Source organism: Sminthopsis crassicaudata, chromosome 3, assembly GCF_048593235.1.
Source record: "Sminthopsis crassicaudata isolate SCR6 chromosome 3, ASM4859323v1, whole genome shotgun sequence".
NCBI classification, from domain to species: domain Eukaryota; kingdom Metazoa; phylum Chordata; class Mammalia; order Dasyuromorphia; family Dasyuridae; genus Sminthopsis; species Sminthopsis crassicaudata.
This window is the reverse complement of record NC_133619.1, coordinates 521231713-521250146: the sequence shown is the minus strand read 5'-3', so window position 1 is coordinate 521250146 and position 18434 is coordinate 521231713. Positions and strand designations below refer to the sequence as shown.

The window sequence follows — 18434 nt, the reverse complement described above, 5'->3', positions numbered from 1 at the left end:
CATGAACATAATTATCATTTTCTTCTCAAACTTTTTCTCTTAGATGCTTTAGCTGAGCTTTGTACGCAATGGATTTAAGGCTTTTCACCATTCTTGCTGCTTATAAATGTGCTTCTTTAACTATGAATCCTTAAACTGAATATGATACTTCAGATAAGGTCTGATTGAGAGCTCAGCACAGTGGGATAATCTCTTCCTTTTTTCAGGAACTTCTGACCCTCTTAATATAGTTTGAAATTGTGATAGCTTTCTTGTCTGCTGAATCACCCTAGTGACTCATACTGAGTTTGGACACCACTGAAAACCCAAAATCTTTTATATAAAGTTACTATCCTGCCCATCTTATACTTCTGAAGTTAATTTTAAAAAATGGGGGCAGCTAGGTGGGGCAGTGGATAGAGCACCAGTCTTGAATTCAGGAGGACCTGAGTTCAAATCTGGTCTCAGACACTTAACACTTCCTAGCTGTGTGTCCCTGGACAAGTCACTTAACCCCAGCCTCAGGAGGGGAAAAAATTAAAAAATGTATCCTGGGGGCAAGAATGAAACTGGAAAGAGGATAGCAGACAAAACATGGAAAACCAATATGAAGATCTCTATATTTAACACAGGACCTGTCACATAGCAGGTATGAGCTAAATAAATATTAGTTTCATTAACTGATTGATTTAAAGACATTTTTGATATAGGAATTGAAATTTCAAATAACAGTTCAGAACCTTGAGTTTGGAAAACTATTAACAGAGATTTACTTTTCTTGACTAATTTAAATCATTTCCAGCTAACCCTTGCTCCATTCCTTCAATGCAGCAGTATAAGCCTAACTTATAAGACTAACCATGACTTTTCATATGAAGCAAAAATCAGAAAAATAACTGAAAAAAAAAACAAGAAAAATGATCTCACCATGTCTTTTTTCAGAGGCATGGGAAAGGGAAATTGGGGAAAGAGTAGACCTTTTGAAGATTCTCTTAGTCCTTGAATTGATGATTACACATAGCTTGATCAGTCTGAATTCTTTGTGTCAAGGTGCCTCCAGTAAAGTGATGATCTACCATAGTTTCTCCCTTCCCTATTTTTCCTGTAATACTAGAGTAAAGAAGACCTCTCAGAATATATTGTGAGCCTCTTTCTATTTGTGGTTAGTAGGTTTCCTCTGTTGTACAGGACAGCTGGAATTGCTAAGGGTGGTCATGAGTCGTGGCTTGGTTAGGTGAGAAAAGATGGATAAGGTTTCTTGGTGTCCCAAGTCCTGATGGTTTGGGACACTGGATCAAGATTCTTGTTCAAGGCAAAGCAAAGCAAAGCAACCCAATAGATCAAAACAAGTTCAAATGAGCCAGAGACAAAAGTGTATTTCCATATACTATACTCTAATTCAAACAGCAACATCTAGAAAGCAATGATGAAATCAGAGCTGCAAGCTAAAACCTTGCTAGTTAAATAGGCAATAAGGGGTATCTATCACAAGGATTTAAAATAGAATTGAAAAATCCCTAGGCAACTTTATTCATTCTAGCATTTGCTAGACTTTTAAAATAGAGAAAGTATGTGGACCATTCCCAAGGCTCTTCCTTTACCACAGTCCAAGAAGGGACCTTATTTTTGCATGCTGGTATAAAGTGAGATTATATACACTGTTAGGATAAAAAGGAAAAATGGAATCCAATCAATAGTCAACTTAGCCACATTCCATTGATCTTACTTCTAATTTAATACTTCCCACTTCAGCTTGAATTTCTTTTCTCTTACCTGACTTCCTATTTGTACTTCAGCTTTCTGGATGGTGACATTCTAGAGCAATTCTTTGCTTAAACTCCCTTGATTCTGGATCCATACTCTGCCATTTTCTCCTAAGGAGAGGAATTCACTCAATTCCTGAGACTGACATTGTCATTAGTATGTGATGAGTATGCTCTTCCTAACATATTCCTGGAGAAGGGAGCCATTTGGTCTTGAATCAGGTGTTCCTGAGACCCAACTAGAAGGGATAGGGAAGTTTCTGGACTAGCTTTAAAGGTGCTTCTTAGGCAAACACAAATTAGAGAATAGATGCAGAGTCTTAAAGAGAAGAAAGGGGAATTGCCTGACAGTGTTGCCAAAGAGTTCTGGAATCCAGCCTTCCACAAAGAGAAAACAAAGTCATCTTTGTTGTTTATCTAAGTCATCTAAGTCTGTCTTTTTAATAGCCCCAAATTCCTGTCTCTTGGGGAAAGAAGGTTGTGTGTATGTATCTGAAGAAGTGAAAATAGGTAAACTGAGGCATAAGCCAGGACAACAAAAGAAGTGATCTTTGATCTCCTCTGTATCCTTAACTTTTTTGACCAGCACATGTTGATTGGAAAGGGGATTGTCTCTGTGATGAAGACTCCCTATGAAGTTATTAAATCTGTAATTAAGTTTTGGTCCTGACCCACAATATTCACCCCTTTTGATCCACAAAAATTCATGCTTAAAGATATTCACTTCAAAGTTAAGCCAGGTTTTGTGGTTTGTTTCTTGTTTCAATTTTGGTATGCATTAGACTCTCCCATTTCCCTGTATCACTGGGAAAACCATTGTACCCTGATGTACCACTTACTACAGCCATAGCACCTATAGAAATTAACCTGAGAATTAAAAAAATCAAATTGCAGCTAGACCAGCTCATCCCACATAGAACATTTTCCCATGCAGCTATCACCAGTGCAGCCCACAGTATGGCCACTGTCTTTAATGCTAGAACCATCTACTGCAGAGGAGACCAGCTCGACATCCTTCTGGAAGTGAGAGATTTCTTGGGGCAAAAGAAGAAATATGGAGGAGACTTCTTAAGGGTCAAGATCTCTTCCCCAGACCTAAAGGCCTGGGCTTTTGAAAGAATGATTGACTTCAACAGTGGCATCTACCTTGTCAACTTCATTCTAGGCAGGCAAAATCTTTGTGTCTCTTCTGCTCATCTCCTTTAGTGAAGGGGTGTCTGCCCTCTGGAGAGCAAGGAAAGGGGGCTAAGATAAGCTGATATTCACAGGCCAGTTTGTCAATGGCACATCCCAGGTCTTCACTGAATGTGACCTTGTTCTAAACACAAGTGCTGAACTGTGCCAGTACCTGGATCCTCGAGATTAAGAAGCTTTCTACCTCGTGATAATTTACAAATACTCCAAGAGCCAGAACCATTAATGAGCATGCTGAAGTGAAATTACACCTTTAGCTTTTTTTGTTAGCTTTTTATTTTTTTTAAGAAAAAGCACTTTTTTTTTTTGTTTTTGGCAAAGTCTTAAGAGAAAAAGGATCTAACAGACTGATGCTGATACTTCTGGTCTAAATTGTATTCAGGATGAAGGTTCTCAGATCCACTTTGCCTCTTTTTAAAGCCACAATTTTATATCAAATTAAAAACTGACTTATTCATCATTATTTTAGTCTTATTAGATGCAGAACTTTCTCTGTTCACTTTCTCATTTTTAAGAAACAATTTAAACTTTAGTTTAGTGGAAAGGTATGAGTTTTAGCATCAGAAGCCTCAAGTCCAAATTAAACTTTGTATATATTTATTTCCTCTGTGACCACAGGCAATTTATTTAGTCATTCTTGATTTCAGGTTGCTAATGATTTCTAATGGTCCCTATGGATCCAAATCTATGATCCATGATTTTCTTAAGTAATTTTCACTTAAATACCAAGTCTGATACTTTAGAATATTTAAAATGTTCTAAAACCAAAATAGATATATGATAAAAATATCTTACTCCATTAATTCTTCTTTTTATGTGCCAAGCACTGTGCTAGCACTTTATTTTTTTAAAAAATATTTTCACCCACACTTTCATGTTAAAACAATTTAAAAATTTTTTTTAAAGTTTTGAGTTCTAAATTCTATTCATGCCTCCCTTTTCTCCATCCTCCCTGAGATAGTAAGCAATCCCATATAGGTTATACCTGTGTAATCATGTCCATATTACCACTTTGTAAAGATTTTAAATTAAAAAAGAAAGAAGATGAAAAACAATATGTTTTAATCTTTATTCAGACAACATCAGTTCTTTGTCTGGAGGCAGATAGCATTTTTTCATCATGAATTTTTTGAGATTGTCTTGATCATGGTATTGCTGAGAATAGCTAAGTCATTCCTAGTTCTTCATCATAAAATATTTCTGTTGTTATGTACAGTGTTCTCATGGTCTGATCACTTTGTTTTGCATCAGCTTATGTAATGACTTCCAGGTTTTTCCTGAAATCAACCTGTTTGTTATTTCTTATAGCACATAATATCTCATTACTATCATCTACCACAGCTTCAGCCATTCTTCAATTGATGGGTATCCCCTCAGTTTCCAATTCTTAGCCACCACCAAAAGAGCTGGTTATAAATATTATTTGTATAAATTGGTCCTTCCCTCCCTGCTACATCTACTCACTCTCACCCATCTTTTTTTCTTTCTTTCTTTTTTTTTACTTTTTTAATCTCTTTGAGATCAAACTGAGCAGTGCTATTGATGAACCAAAGCACACACACACACATATATATATATATAATATATACATATTATACATACATACATATATATATATACATAAATATATATACATATATATATATGTATATATATATATAATTTTATAACCCTTTGGGCATAGTTCCAAGTTATTCTCTAGAAGGGTTGGAACAGTTCACAACCTCACTAATAGTGCCTTAGTGTTCTAGTTTTCTCACATCACTTTCAACTTTTATCATTTTCCTTTTTTTTGGGGGGGGGATTACATTAGCCAATCTGATAAGTGTAAGGTGCTACCTCTGAAATTGTTTTACTTTTCATTTCAATCAATGATGATTTAGAGAATTTTTTTCATGTGATTATTGATATCTTTGGATTCTTTGTCTGAAAATTGCCTGTTTGTATAATTTAACCACTTACCAATTGGGGAATGACTTGTATTCTTATAAATTTTACTCAGTTTTCTATATGTTTGAGAAATGAGAAATGAGCCTTTTATCTGAGATACTTGTTTTAAAATTCTCCCCATTCTGCTCCAGGTTTCTGCTTTTATTCTAATTTTGGTTGCATTGGTTTTGTTAATACAAAACTTAAAAAATATAATTAAAATTATCTCTTTTACCTTTCATAATGCTCTCAGTATTTTGTTTGGTTCTAAATTCTTCCTTTATCCAAAGATCTAGAAGGTAAACGATTACATATTTTCCTAATAAGTCTAATTATATTTTAATCTAAATCATGCTCATTTTGACCTTCTCTTGGTATTTGGTGCGCAATGTTGATCTATACATAGTTTCTCCCTGCTTCTTTCCAGTTTTCCCTGAAGTTTCTAATCACGTGTCACTTCATTAATTCTTAAACATTCTCCTGAGACTTCTAGAAATTGTTTCATCTTTAGCACTTAGCTCAGTGTCTGATAAATGGTAGGTATTTAATGCATACCTATTGATTATTGATCCTTTACATGTCTATGATTAGTTTGATCTTTTTAGCTTAGTGCTTAATTCCTAGCTTATTTTACTCTCACTAGAAAGTCATTTGTTATTGTGTCTTGAGGTGGTAACTTTGCCAATTTTCCTCTATGTCCAAGAAATGATTGTCTTCAATTGCTTCCTATATAATGCCTTTCCCAAGAAATATAACAAAAATCCTGTCAGAGGAAATGAAAACTCCATATCTAACTTCTTTTGCTCAGAGCTTTGTGAGAGAAAGAAAAAAAATAAGTGTTGGGAAAAGTTAATAAGCTTTGTCTTTCCAATATTTTTTCTTAGGTTATTATTGCTAATTTTGTAACCAATAATTAATGCCTATCTATCTTAATCAGTTATGACACAAATTTTAAAAACATACATTTTGTTATTGTTATTTAGTAATTTTGTCATATCTAGTCTTTGTTATCCTATTTAGGGTTTTCTTGGCAAAGATATTGGAATGGTTTATGATTTCTGTCTTCCCAGCTCATTTTATAGATGACAAAACTGAGGGAAATGGATTACATTAGATTTAGTTAAGTTAAATTGGATAGGTTACATTGTTTTGTCTAGGGAGTTTGGCATTTTAAAAGATGACTAGTCCTACCTTGGAAAAGGGGAATTGAAATTTCCGGGGGCAACTGTTACCTGGGGAATATGAAGGCCTGATTCCAGGGAGATTTTGAAGTAAATAAGAAAAAGGCTAATCAGAAAAAGAGGTTATAGATTAGTGATGGGCTGCATAATCAGGGACATGGTGTTGGTATTGATAGGGCCTACCATGTAGGAGTTTTCTTTCTGACATGTAAGAAGTTCATTATTCTGAAAGTGAGGTACAGTGGGAAAGGGGAATCCATGGAGCAATTTCTACAAAGTAGTGGCAGAAAATGCCTAGAGGGAAGAGCCCAGAATGAATACCTTGAAAGTTCTGATTGCATGAGGAATAGAGAGAATTTACATAATCATAAAAGACATGAAACAGAGAATGAGAATGTAGAGTAGTCAGAAAGAAGATGAAAAATGAAAAGAGTGAGAGAACATCTCTAAAAAGAAATATCAAAAGTGAAATATATAAGAAAAACATAATGAACAAGACTAGTTGAAGGGGAGATGAGGAATAGGTAGCATGAAATCTACTTGACTGAGAGAATAAAAAAGGGTGGAGGGGAAAATTATATAACCAGATAAAAGTAGGAGAGAAAATGAAAATAATAAGCAAGACCCCAAAGGAGAAGGAGATAACAAATGAGAGGAAGGAATATGGTATGAGAGGAAGAGAGCCTGTGGAAATAGAGACACCTTAAAAAAGATTAAAGTAACTAAGGAACATAAAAGCATAACTTGAAAAAAGTCCAATAATAAAGAAAATGGAGGAAAATATAAATCCAATTTTCATAACTTCAAATGTGAAGGAATTAAACAAGTCATTAAAATGAGAAAAAATGACAGAAGGGATAAGAAAACAATACCTAACAATTTTCACTTATAAAAATACATTTAAAAATAAAGACATGCACAAAATAAAACTTTGGGGATAGAAAAATAAACTTTGCTATAAATCAAGTGAATCCCCCCAAAAGCAGTAGTTATAATCATGCTACCCAACAAAGTAAAAACAAACATTGAAAAAAATGAAGAGATAAATAAACTACATTATACTGAAAGGAACCATAGATTCAGTAATAACTTAAGTGCATTTATAGTTGCATTATCATAAAGAAAACGTTATTTGAGCTACAAGATGACATAGTAACACAATAGTTATAGGAAACTTCAACATAATTCTCTTAATTTTGGCTAAGTCTAACAAAAAGAAAAAAGGGAAAACAGAACTAAATAAATTTGTTTTTTGTCTGTCCATTTCGAGTTGTGTCTGACTCTTTGTGACCCCTTTGGGACTTTTCTTGGTTAAAGGAACTGGAGTGATTTTCCATTTCTTTCTCCTTATCATCTTAGAATTGACTAAAAGATGCAGCGAATACAAGGTTTCAATGTCCTTATTGATAGAAAATTATGAAAAATAGTTGATCCACTAACTTTCAATTAAAGGCTTTCTTCTATCAAGAAGTCTTCATACATACATAAATCATTCATGAATATTTGAGAAATGTAACAACAAAAATAGAACAATTTAAGTAATCAGTCTATCATAAACATTAGGCAAGGCATAACAACATTTATTGTTCAGATTGCAATATACAACTGTATTCCTGTAAATCTTATTCATCAGTATGTATTTGCAGAACAAACAATACACATGCACAATGAGTTGGGCCCATAATTAAGCAGTAGGTGGAGAAAGGGCTGGATTGCCTTTGGAAAATTACAGAGCTCTATCAATGATTCAAATTTCCCCTAGTAAGAAAAGCCCATTTTTTTTTACATCAGTATTCTACTGAGGGTGTTATATGACTGTGAGACATGGACAATCACGTTTTAAAATAAGTATCACACCAAATGAAATAGTGAGGTACATGGTAGGTTTGATTAGGCTATAGCATATAGTTACAAGGAACTTAAAAGAAAAATACATGTAAAAGAAGTCATCAGAAATATCTATCATAAGAAGAGGAGATGAACCAAAATGGTAAAAATGAGGAATGAGAGATGGACAGTATGAATATTCAATTCAATTCTTGTGATGTCAGAAGAAAACAAAGAAGGCCTTTAGGGTATTGAGAACTTGTGGGAAAACATATATAAGAATTGCACCAGAGACGCTGACTGGATGGGCTTAATTTGTATTGCTAGAGAAAATGTTCAAACTGATGGAATAAAAGATCTATTTGAATATTTAAATATGTGTTAGAGGAATTGGCTTCTGTAAGAGCTTCTAACTCTGATGTTCTGTGATTCTGCTAATAAAATTGTAGGACTAAAGGAAGCTAAAACATTATTTTTAAGAATTGGAGAGACCTGAACATGTTTGTAGACAGGTGGGAAAGAGCCATTGGAGAGAGAAAATGAAGATGAATGAGTTAAGTGACTTGACTAGGATACACAATTACTTAGTGGCAGAGTATATCCTTAGTCTCTCTGGGTCTTGACTCCTATTTCTGGTTTCCAGAGTGCCAATATAATGGTGAAAGTGTTAGATAAGACAGAGTTGCATGTTACTATTAATGTATGATCTTGGAAGAATCAATTAATCTGTGAGGTTTCCTCTCTTAAAGATGAAGGGGCTTGAATGCTTTGCCTCATCTAGCTCTGAAGTTATTATTATTATTATTATTATTATTATTATTATTATTATTATTATTATTCCAGGAGAATGAATGGTTCTCCAGTTTTTCATTTTGTTGTTGTTGTTGGTTTTTTTTTTTTGGTCATAGTAATTGAGTGTTCTTCCGTTTTACCTCTTCATTTCTGTAGGTTATGTCTTAGTAGTTTGACTTCCATATATTTTATGCATTTTGCAGCTACTTTGAAGGAATTTCTTTCTTTTTTAAAATATCAATTCCACTTTCATGAATTTTGCATAGTTATTTTGTGTCCTGCCATTTTTCTAAAGCTATTTTCATCTCATTTTATTTATTAGTCCTCTGGGGATATTCTAAGTAAAACAAAAAGTTGCTTGTAAATAGATGGTGAAGCCACATGATATGAGTGATAGAGAAATAAAAGATATCAGTGCCATGAAACCTGGACTCATATCCTTCCTTTGACATATATTGATTGTGTGATTATGGGCAAATATCTTAATTTCTTGATGTACTAAGCAACTCTCTAATAATAATATTAGCTATGACTTATATAGCAACTATTGTAAGTCAGGCACTGTATTAAGCACTTTACAAATATTGTCTAATTTGATCCTTATTAACTTGTAAAGTTGGTGCTATTATCATCTCCATCCCATTTTATGGCTGAAAAAATTGGGGCAAACAAATGTTAAGTACCTTGCTTAAGGTCCTATAGCCTGTAATTGTCTGAGGCCAGACTGAATTGAATTAAGTCCAGATCTCTGTCCATTGTGTTACCTCGTTGCATTTTGCAGAGCAGATGCCTGTTTGCATTGGTAGAGGGAGCTTCTTCCTTGAGAGTTCCCTATAACAATTGAAATCACAGTTTCAATACAAGTCAAAAGTTTTAATATTTCGTATGAGTATGTATATATATACATATGTGTAGGTATATATATATATATATATATATATATATATATATATATTTTTTTTTTTTTTTTTTCCCGACGCAGTTGGGGCTAAGTGACTTGCCCAGGGTCACACAGCCAGGAAGTGTTAAGTGTCTGAGACCAGATTTGAACTCAGATCCTCCTGACTTAAGGGTTGGTGCTCTATCCATTGCATCACCTAGCCTGAGTACTCTTTTTATTAATTCTATTTGTAAAGAATACATTTAGTGTTTCCCTATTGCAACTAATATTCATTTTTGTTTTTAGATATGCATTTTAATCACTAGAAATAGCCTTGATATGCCTATATGCCTAGGTTATTTAGATTTCTCTTTCTCTCTTTCGCTTTCATTCTCCCTCCCCCCTTCCCTCTGTCTCTCTCTGTCTCTGTCTGGCTCTCTCTCTGCCTCTCTCCACACCCCATTCTTCCTCCCTTCTTCTCTCCTTCTCTTCCTCTTTCTCTGTCTCTCTGTCTCAGTCTTTGTCTCTCTCTATGTGTGTCTCTCTCTCCCCCTCATTTCTCTCCCTCCCTATATCCTCCCTCCCTCTCTTTCTCTCTGTCTCTTTCCTTTCTCATAAAAGAGTACTACTTTTTGTTAAAGACTTTACTGAATTAATGGATAAAAGTTTTTTTTTATTATTTTGGTTTTCAATATGATTAGTTATGTTAAAAATGTTTTCTATATGTTGAACCATCCTTGCATTCTTATTATTAATCTAACTTGGTTATATTGAATTGCTATTTGGACATATTATTATAATCTTTTCTCTAGGATTTTATTTATATATTTTGTACAAATTTCCATTGCTTATATTTATTTACAGCTCTCTTTCTCTGCTCTATCCTTGCCTGGATTAACTATTAGGATCATATTTGTCTCATAGAATGAGGATGAGAAAAAGATTTCTTTCTTAAATATTGAGAGTAGTTTTTGTAGCATGGGTAACTTGAATCTGGTACATATGCAGATCCTATTAGCTGCAACTTTCTCACATGAAGAACCTGGGAAGCTTGCTTCTGGGAAAGTCACGATGACATATAAAGGAAGTTCCTTGGAAAGACTGTGGAGTACATGGGGACATCTAGTAACTAACCTTGGATAAACCTATATGTATAATGCTATCTTGAACTTTAGTTGTCTAATCTTACAACCACTGGCTGATTGGGTGTTACTCATTGTTAGTACTCCCAGGAATCTAGAATAACCTTGTAGATGACTCTCCTCATATACCAGTTCATATGTCCCACAAGTGTACTTTCTCTTAATCTTTTTGCAAATGAATTTACTCCATTGGCATTATAAGAATAATATTTACAAATAATGTTCCTCAACATCAGAATCACATTTTCCCACAAATGCACCCACATAGGATCTAAGCAACTCACAACTCTGGACTTTTGAAGAGCTTCAATATCCTTTCTCTCTTCTGATCCATCTTATTGAGGGACTAGAACTACATGAATTGATCAGGGAATCATATGCATCTTAACTGCAGAGGCATTAATTGAACCCATAGAGCTGAGGAGTTGACAACTGAAAAAAAGAGAAGAGAATGTAGGAGAGCTTTGGAGGTTACTATAATATAAAATTTTCTTGTAAATCCTTTGATTCCTAATTTTCTTTTAATTTGGGAGTTCACTTTTTTGCTTGTTCATTGTCATTTTATGAAACTGAGTTTTATTTTGGTTATTTGGTTTTCTTCTTGCTTTTCAAAATTTATTTTATTTAAAAACCAATTCTTAATTTTATTTATTACATCAATGATCTTTTTCCTTTAAATTTCATTAATCTTTTCTTTGATTATCATTATTTCTATTTTGGTGTATAATGGTTTTTTTTGTTTTGTTTTTCAGTTTGTTTTTACTTTTAATTTTATGCCCAATAAGTTGATTTTTTTTTCTCTTTGTTGATGGATGTTAAGTGTTTAGAAATACAGATTTTCCCCTAAGGATTGCTTTGGCTGCATCCCCAAAATATTAATCTTTTAAAATCATTGTTGTAATTTTTCTTAATGTAATTAAGAATGTATTCTTTCTATGACTCATTTGTTGACCCACTAATTATTTCATATTAAGTTATTTTATCTCCAATTAGTTTTCAATTCTTTCTTTAATATCACCATTTTGAATATAATTTTAATTTCATTGTGGTCAGTAAAGGATGCCTTTAATATTTTTTGCTTTACTGTATTTGCATGTGAGATTTTATGTCCTAATACCTGGTTAATTTTTGTCAATTCCATTTGTAGCTAAGGCATATTATTTTATATTATAATTCTACAATCGTCAGAGATCAATTATATTAAACTTTTCCTAAAATTTCATTCCATTTCATTCCATTCTAATTCTTCTTTCCTTCCTTCCTTCTACCCCAATTATGTGCAATACTGCATTCCCCTCATTGTCCCTTTCTTCAAAGTAATATAACTTTTTTCTTTTCTTTTTTTCTTCTTTTAAGATCATTAAGCCAGCAAAACTATTCTCATTTTCCCCCATAAAATGTCAATGTTTCCATCTTTTTTAGTCCCTTTTGATTGTTTGCTATATTCACTAATTTGTTTCTACATTTATATTTGCCATATTTACCAATGTATGTTTTCTTCCTTTTTCCCCTCCTCCCCCCCCCTTTTTTTTTTTTTTTTAACAAATGAGAAAACTGAGGCAAACAAGGTTAAGGGACTTTCCCAGGGTCACATAGTGAGTAAGCATTGGAGGCAAGATTTAATTTAGGAAGATAACCTTGTATCTCTATCCTTGGCACTCTATCCAATGCCTACCTACCTTCTTACTGGCACATAAGTGCTTAATAAATATTTATACATTAAATTACTGACTTTTAAAAAAAAAACTTCTCTTTGTACCGCTAGTGTTCAGCATAGTGCTTGGCAATAGTTGATGAATAAATTTTAGTTCACTTGACTTCACTATGACAGTGTTGCATAATTTCTCTGATTCAATAAATCAGAATGCTTTGCTATGCTACTATTTCAAACAATCAATAAGCCTTTATGAAATGTTTACTATGTGCTAGATTCTCAGCTAGGCTCTAGGGATACAACACAATTAAATAAACATATCTTGCAAGTTTATATTCTAATAGAGATAAGTATGCAAAAATTTTAATAGAATAAATAAAAATGAATGTTAAAAATTACCTGCAAGATATGTTGGGAAGGAAGGCACTCACAATCCAGTGGTTCAGGTGAAGTATCATGTAGAAGGTGGTGCTTGAAGGTGGAGATGACAAGAGGTAAGGGGGATGTCCAGAGCAAAGCTATCAAATTCAGAGATAAAGTGGCATGTGTGAGGAATAGAGAAAATTTGGCTGAATTATAGGCTGAAGGAGGAGACAGAGCAACCAGAATCAGGGAACAGGAGAAAAGCACTGAACTAAACTTTCTTTTTGGGTCTCTATAGAGCCAAATACTTGCGAGTGCTATCCCTGCATTAGAAATGCACTAGAGAGCTGTTTATTTGTAATTAACAAAAAGTTTTTTGAATTATTTCCTTGTTACATAGAATGCTATTTTGGGGGGTATAGAGTAAAGAGGTAGGATTATTTATTACACCACATTGTTTCAGTTCATAGTTTTGAGTGCCAAATTTCCTATTTCCTCAATGGAGTTTCATTCATTTTGAAACAATAAGAATTTATTGAGGCTAAGTGTTATAGGCCAGAACTCTGAACTTGAAACAAGGATTCTTACAACAGTACTAAGTGGAATTGATGAGTTTAACATGGTGCTTAATAGTTCTCTAAATTTAGTATGATTGATTTAATATTACAACAAATAATAGTTTCCTAGTGATATAATGATTGGTTTACACTCAGTGTAGAGCATATAAGCTAGGTTCAAAAAAAGAGCTAGAGAAGACAAGCGGACTGGAGGTTGAAGCACAAGCCCTTGGACTCAGATTCATTTCCATCTTTGGTCAGGCTCCTGGTAGCAGGCTCTCCTGCATTTCTCCACTGAGGCTAAGGCTCTCCAGAAAGCTGCCCAGCCCCGGAAGGAGATAATAAAGGATCTGGACTTTAAAACCTGGCTGTTCTTGTGGCGATTACTGAACTGAAAAGAAGGCTGCCCCAGAGACCCCAGGAAAATCTAACCAGAGAACATTACAGCTAAATCCTATGGCCAGTGAGATTGTGACTAAAAGAAGTATAAGCCATAATTCTTGTCCTTTGGGAACTTGCAAGCTACTTAGAAGAATGTATCTGCTCCAGGAAGTAGTTGGATAAAGTTAAGAGTCAGTGTGTAAATAGGTACCAAAATAAGTTATACAAACACAAAGAATTATATTTGTATATGACTTCGTTTATTTATTTAAAAAAGCTTTTTATTTTCAAAATATAAGCACGGATAATGTGACAACACTGACCCTTGCATAGCCTTGTGTTTCAGATTTTCTCCTCCCCCCCCCACCTCCTCCCCTAAATGGCAAGCAATTCAATATATGTAAAACATGTTAAAATATATGTTAAATCCAATATATTTATACATTTCTCTTGCTGCACAAGAGAAATCAGATTAAAAAAAAAAGAAAGTAAATAAGCAAGGAAACAAAATGCAAGTGAACAACAACGAAAAAAGTGAAAATACTATATTATGGTCCATACTCTGTTCCCACAGGCCTGTCTCTGGGATATATGGCTTTCTTCATCACTGAACTCCTCTGAATCATCTCATTGTTGAAGAGAGCTACGTCCATCAGAATTGATCATTGTTGATCAATTGTTCAAGATCAGAATTGATCTTGTTGTTGCTGTGTTCAATGATCTCCTGGTTCTGCTCATTTCATTCAGCATCAGTTCATATAAGTCTCTCCAGACTGCTGGTCATTTCTTATAGAACAATAATATTCCATAACCTAACTATATATGATTTTAACTCACTCAATTCATTTTTACTTCTTTTCTTCATAGGATCATGCTGTTGGCTACATGTGGTTGTATCATAATTAATTTGCCATTAATTTTATTTTATTTAATATGTAACTACTTTTTCTTTGTGACATCAGCATTGAAGTCCATTGACCTCCATGGATTTGGGAAACTCCATCATCAGTTTGTTGTCGACTCAGAAAGCAACATCTGCATTCAATGGCAAAGACATGGCTACCTTTTGGCTGTCTCACATAGCTATTCAGCAAAAGAAAATGAGTACATTGCCTATGTCATTGACAGAATTGCAGGGGACAAAAACACCACCATTACCTTTGTTTCTGAGCCAGCTCTTTAGATTATTCCCCACTGACATCTTTATCCAAAGAGCCATTAATATTCATAAGGCCATTGAATGCTTGTTCCTGGGAAGCCCAGACACCAAAGTAATGATCAGAGGTGAAAGTACCAGGGGAATTAATAATGATCCTGAGCGACATAGGGACTTTCATGGCTACAGTCAGTCTCTCATTTTGAAAGACATATTCTGGGATCTCAAAGTGGATGTCATTGATACCTGGGACATGACCATTGCCTATGGCAGTAATGATATCAATCCACCTGAATATGTGATTGGGAATCAGATTAACATGTTCTTAAACTATGTTTGTTAGGAAATAAGGATCATGCCAAATGCCAGCTATCCAAGATCAGATTGTAATTACTGTGGAGCACCAATAAAATGTCATATCTACCAAGATCTGTCTTTTTAGACGATACTTAAAATTAGTCATATCCAGTTGAAAAGAAGAAAGTTAAAATATTCAGAATTAGGACCTAAGCTCACCTAAATACAGTCATATTCTTTTTTCACAATTAAAAAAAAAGTTTTTTGTGACTATTATGTGATGAATAATCATAGTAGATTATAAGCTTCTTGATAGCAGGGAGTATTGCCCATTTTAAGATCTCTCGGCACTTTCATGTATTTAATTAATACTTGTAATTATAATTAATCTGTGATAAATATGAGGAACAGATTTTCTTGGATGACTAAATATAGGTTTATCTTGTTAAATAAAATTCATCCTCTTCCAACTGTGATCGAAAACTTCTTGGAACTTCAAAACTAACTAGAAATCACACTAAAAATTCAATTTAGTCATGCTAATATCTCTCAGGAAATACCTTGGACTGAGTTGAATTTAAATACCTAAATTAAGAGAGGAACTGGAAGATTGATGTTAGGGGAGAAAGGTGGTTCAAAAAAAGAAGGAGATAAATAGCTTAAAAAAAAGATGAGACATAAGGAATGAGTGTAATTAATTTAACATCTCATAAAGAAATAAAAAGTGGGACTCTTGAGGGGAATCAAAGAATGTAGAAAGTGGGTAGGTGGAGAAAAAGATTGAAAAAGGAAGCTTTTATAAATATAGCAAAAGCATTGCAGATGATCCTATGAAAATAAACTGTTGTGGGAATGGAGGGTTTTTTTGTTTGTGTTTTTAACACCTTTTACTGATCCAATTGTTCCAGGCAGGTCTGGAGCTTGAGTAAATATAGGAATTTAATGACCATATGGACAAATATTTCATATTCCTTGGCTCATTTTGATGGCTTAACCAATGATGGTAATTCATACAGAAATACAGAGGTTTTAGAGTTCCACAGACAATCTAAAACCCTTATTAGTCAACTCTTTTATATTCCCTTCTCACCAACCAATTCTGCACAATTTACTCACATATTTGTTAGCAAAATAGACTAAATTGAGATTCTTCTTTTTTACTTATTCCATCAAAGAAACTTAACATCCTGTATTGTTCCCAGAGTGAATTTTAAGTTCTTCTACTAGCATGGGTACTGAGCCATGTACTAAAAACAAACCAAAATGAAACAAAAAAACCCCAAAACAAAAATTCAACCCATCCCATACAGAAAAGGTGACAGCACAGACTTAGAGCTCCAAGGGACCACAGAGTCATCTTCTCCACTCTATTTAATTAATTAATTTAATTTATTTTATCTGTGCCCAAAAAGATTAGATGGTCTGCTTAAAGGTTACAAATGAATAATCCCTTGTGTCAGTATTCAAAACTCAATCCTTTAAAGTTCGATCTTTTATTCCTCCTCATACTTACTATCTTAATTTTGTAGCCAACCAGCCAGAGCTAGTCCTATCTGATATTTTTACACTTTCACTAATAGGTCACAGCTCAAGGATGTTGGAGAAGTAGCCCTATTTCCTCTCTCCCACTACTTCAGTCCCTTCAGACCTAGGGTCTTTTCTTTATTTGATGTTTATGGAGTTTGCACTTCAAGATGTTGGGAGCAAGATTCATTAATAAAAGAATAAGAAAACTTTAAGTAGGTTGTATTTAGGATGTTAAGATGTGCTTTCCTTCTTCCTGTCTGGAGCCATTTAAAAAAAAAATGAAACTAATATTCCTTGCCTTGTTCCTTTTTGCCCTGCTGTAACTGAGAGTGTAAGTCTATGACAATGAATTAGACAGCTAGAATGTTTAATAGAAAGGAAAATAAAGGATAAGGATAAAGAAGGCAAAAGGGACAGTGAAATCAGATTGTCAATATGTGTTTGGTCCCTTCCTGAATCCTTCTTAGAATTAAGAAACCTTAGCTGACCATCTCCTACAGAGACCTGGATTTCCTGAAGTTTTTGATGTAAAGAATAGTGAGCAGAAAAAAAGAGCAGCAATGAAAGATAATTAGATCCTAAGGTTTCTAAATAGATGGGAGGAGAGCAGAGGCTACCATTGTTGCCTCTTTGCAGCAAAGAGGGTGAAGTTTTAATCCAAGTACTTTAAATGTTAATCAAAATAATTACTTGCTCATGGTAATTAATTACAATTACTCTTTTGGGACTGAATACAAACATTTTGGGCATTTTGGGACATAGTCACAGGCACTTAACTTCTCTGGTATTTTTTTTTTAATATATTTAGTTTGAAATTTTCTTTTTCTTTTTTAATGATTATGTGTAAAAAGAACTAAATGTATTTATTCCATATTATTGTGCTTGACATCTTTGGGTATGATTAGAGTTCTTTAAGCTCAGTGGTAAAAAGAAGATTGGGGTTGGATTCTCCTGTTGGTTGGAGACATGAACTTTACTAGACAAATTTATACATAATGCAAACCTATACAAAAGAAAATAAAGCTTCTACTCACAAAAAAAGAATGGTTTTGAGTTAAAATGGTAAACAATTTTTTAGTGTAACACAAGAGGGACCAAAAGGATCCAGTCCTTCACACATGTGCCCTCTGCTCTGCCAAATGCCAATTTATTCAAAGGTGTAAGGAATGTGCTTCCAGAAATGCTTGATGGTGCTAATAAAGTCCTTAGCTTATTACTTCAGAGCATGTGCAGCTATTCTCTAATTCTTATCTTCGTACTGTGTGGTGAAGAAAAGCCTTTTAATTGGTGATAAGACAGAAATGACTGATTGTATAAAATATTCCAACTCATCCTTTCTCTTTCCCAATGGTGATAGAAGAAAGTGATTAAATCAGAGGTTCCCAAACATTCTTATTTCATGGTCCGTAGTGTCTTAGTAATTTTTACCTAGTACTCTTAGGTCACAAGAAATGCATAATAGTTTCATTTGTTAAGCATTTAAGTTGAAAGTTTTAAATATTTCACAGTCTTCTATGAGTTTGCTTTTGGAGTCATCTTGGTACACAGTTTAGGAACTAGAGAGTTAAATTATAATGGAGTACTAATTGCTACAATTGATACTGGAGGAACATACTGGAATGGAGGCTCAGATCAATAGTACCAGAAGAACCTGCGATTTGAAGCTTAAAACCTTACCCTTAAAACCTGGGGGTCCTGATCAGTTAGTGGAGTTAGGGTTGGGAAAGTAAGCCAGACCCAATATATATTTTTACATGAGAATCAGAGTTTGGTATTTCCCTGGACCACTCTGTTCACTATATCTAATGGCAT

At 33.9% G+C, this 18434-nt stretch overlaps 1 pseudogene; it reads left to right on the top strand.

Annotated features, from left to right (window-relative positions):
- Positions 1–1193: 1193 nt before the first annotated feature.
- On the top strand, positions 1194–17789 carry LOC141562283 (NXPE family member 4-like; annotated as a pseudogene).
- Positions 17790–18434: the final 645 nt, after the last annotated feature.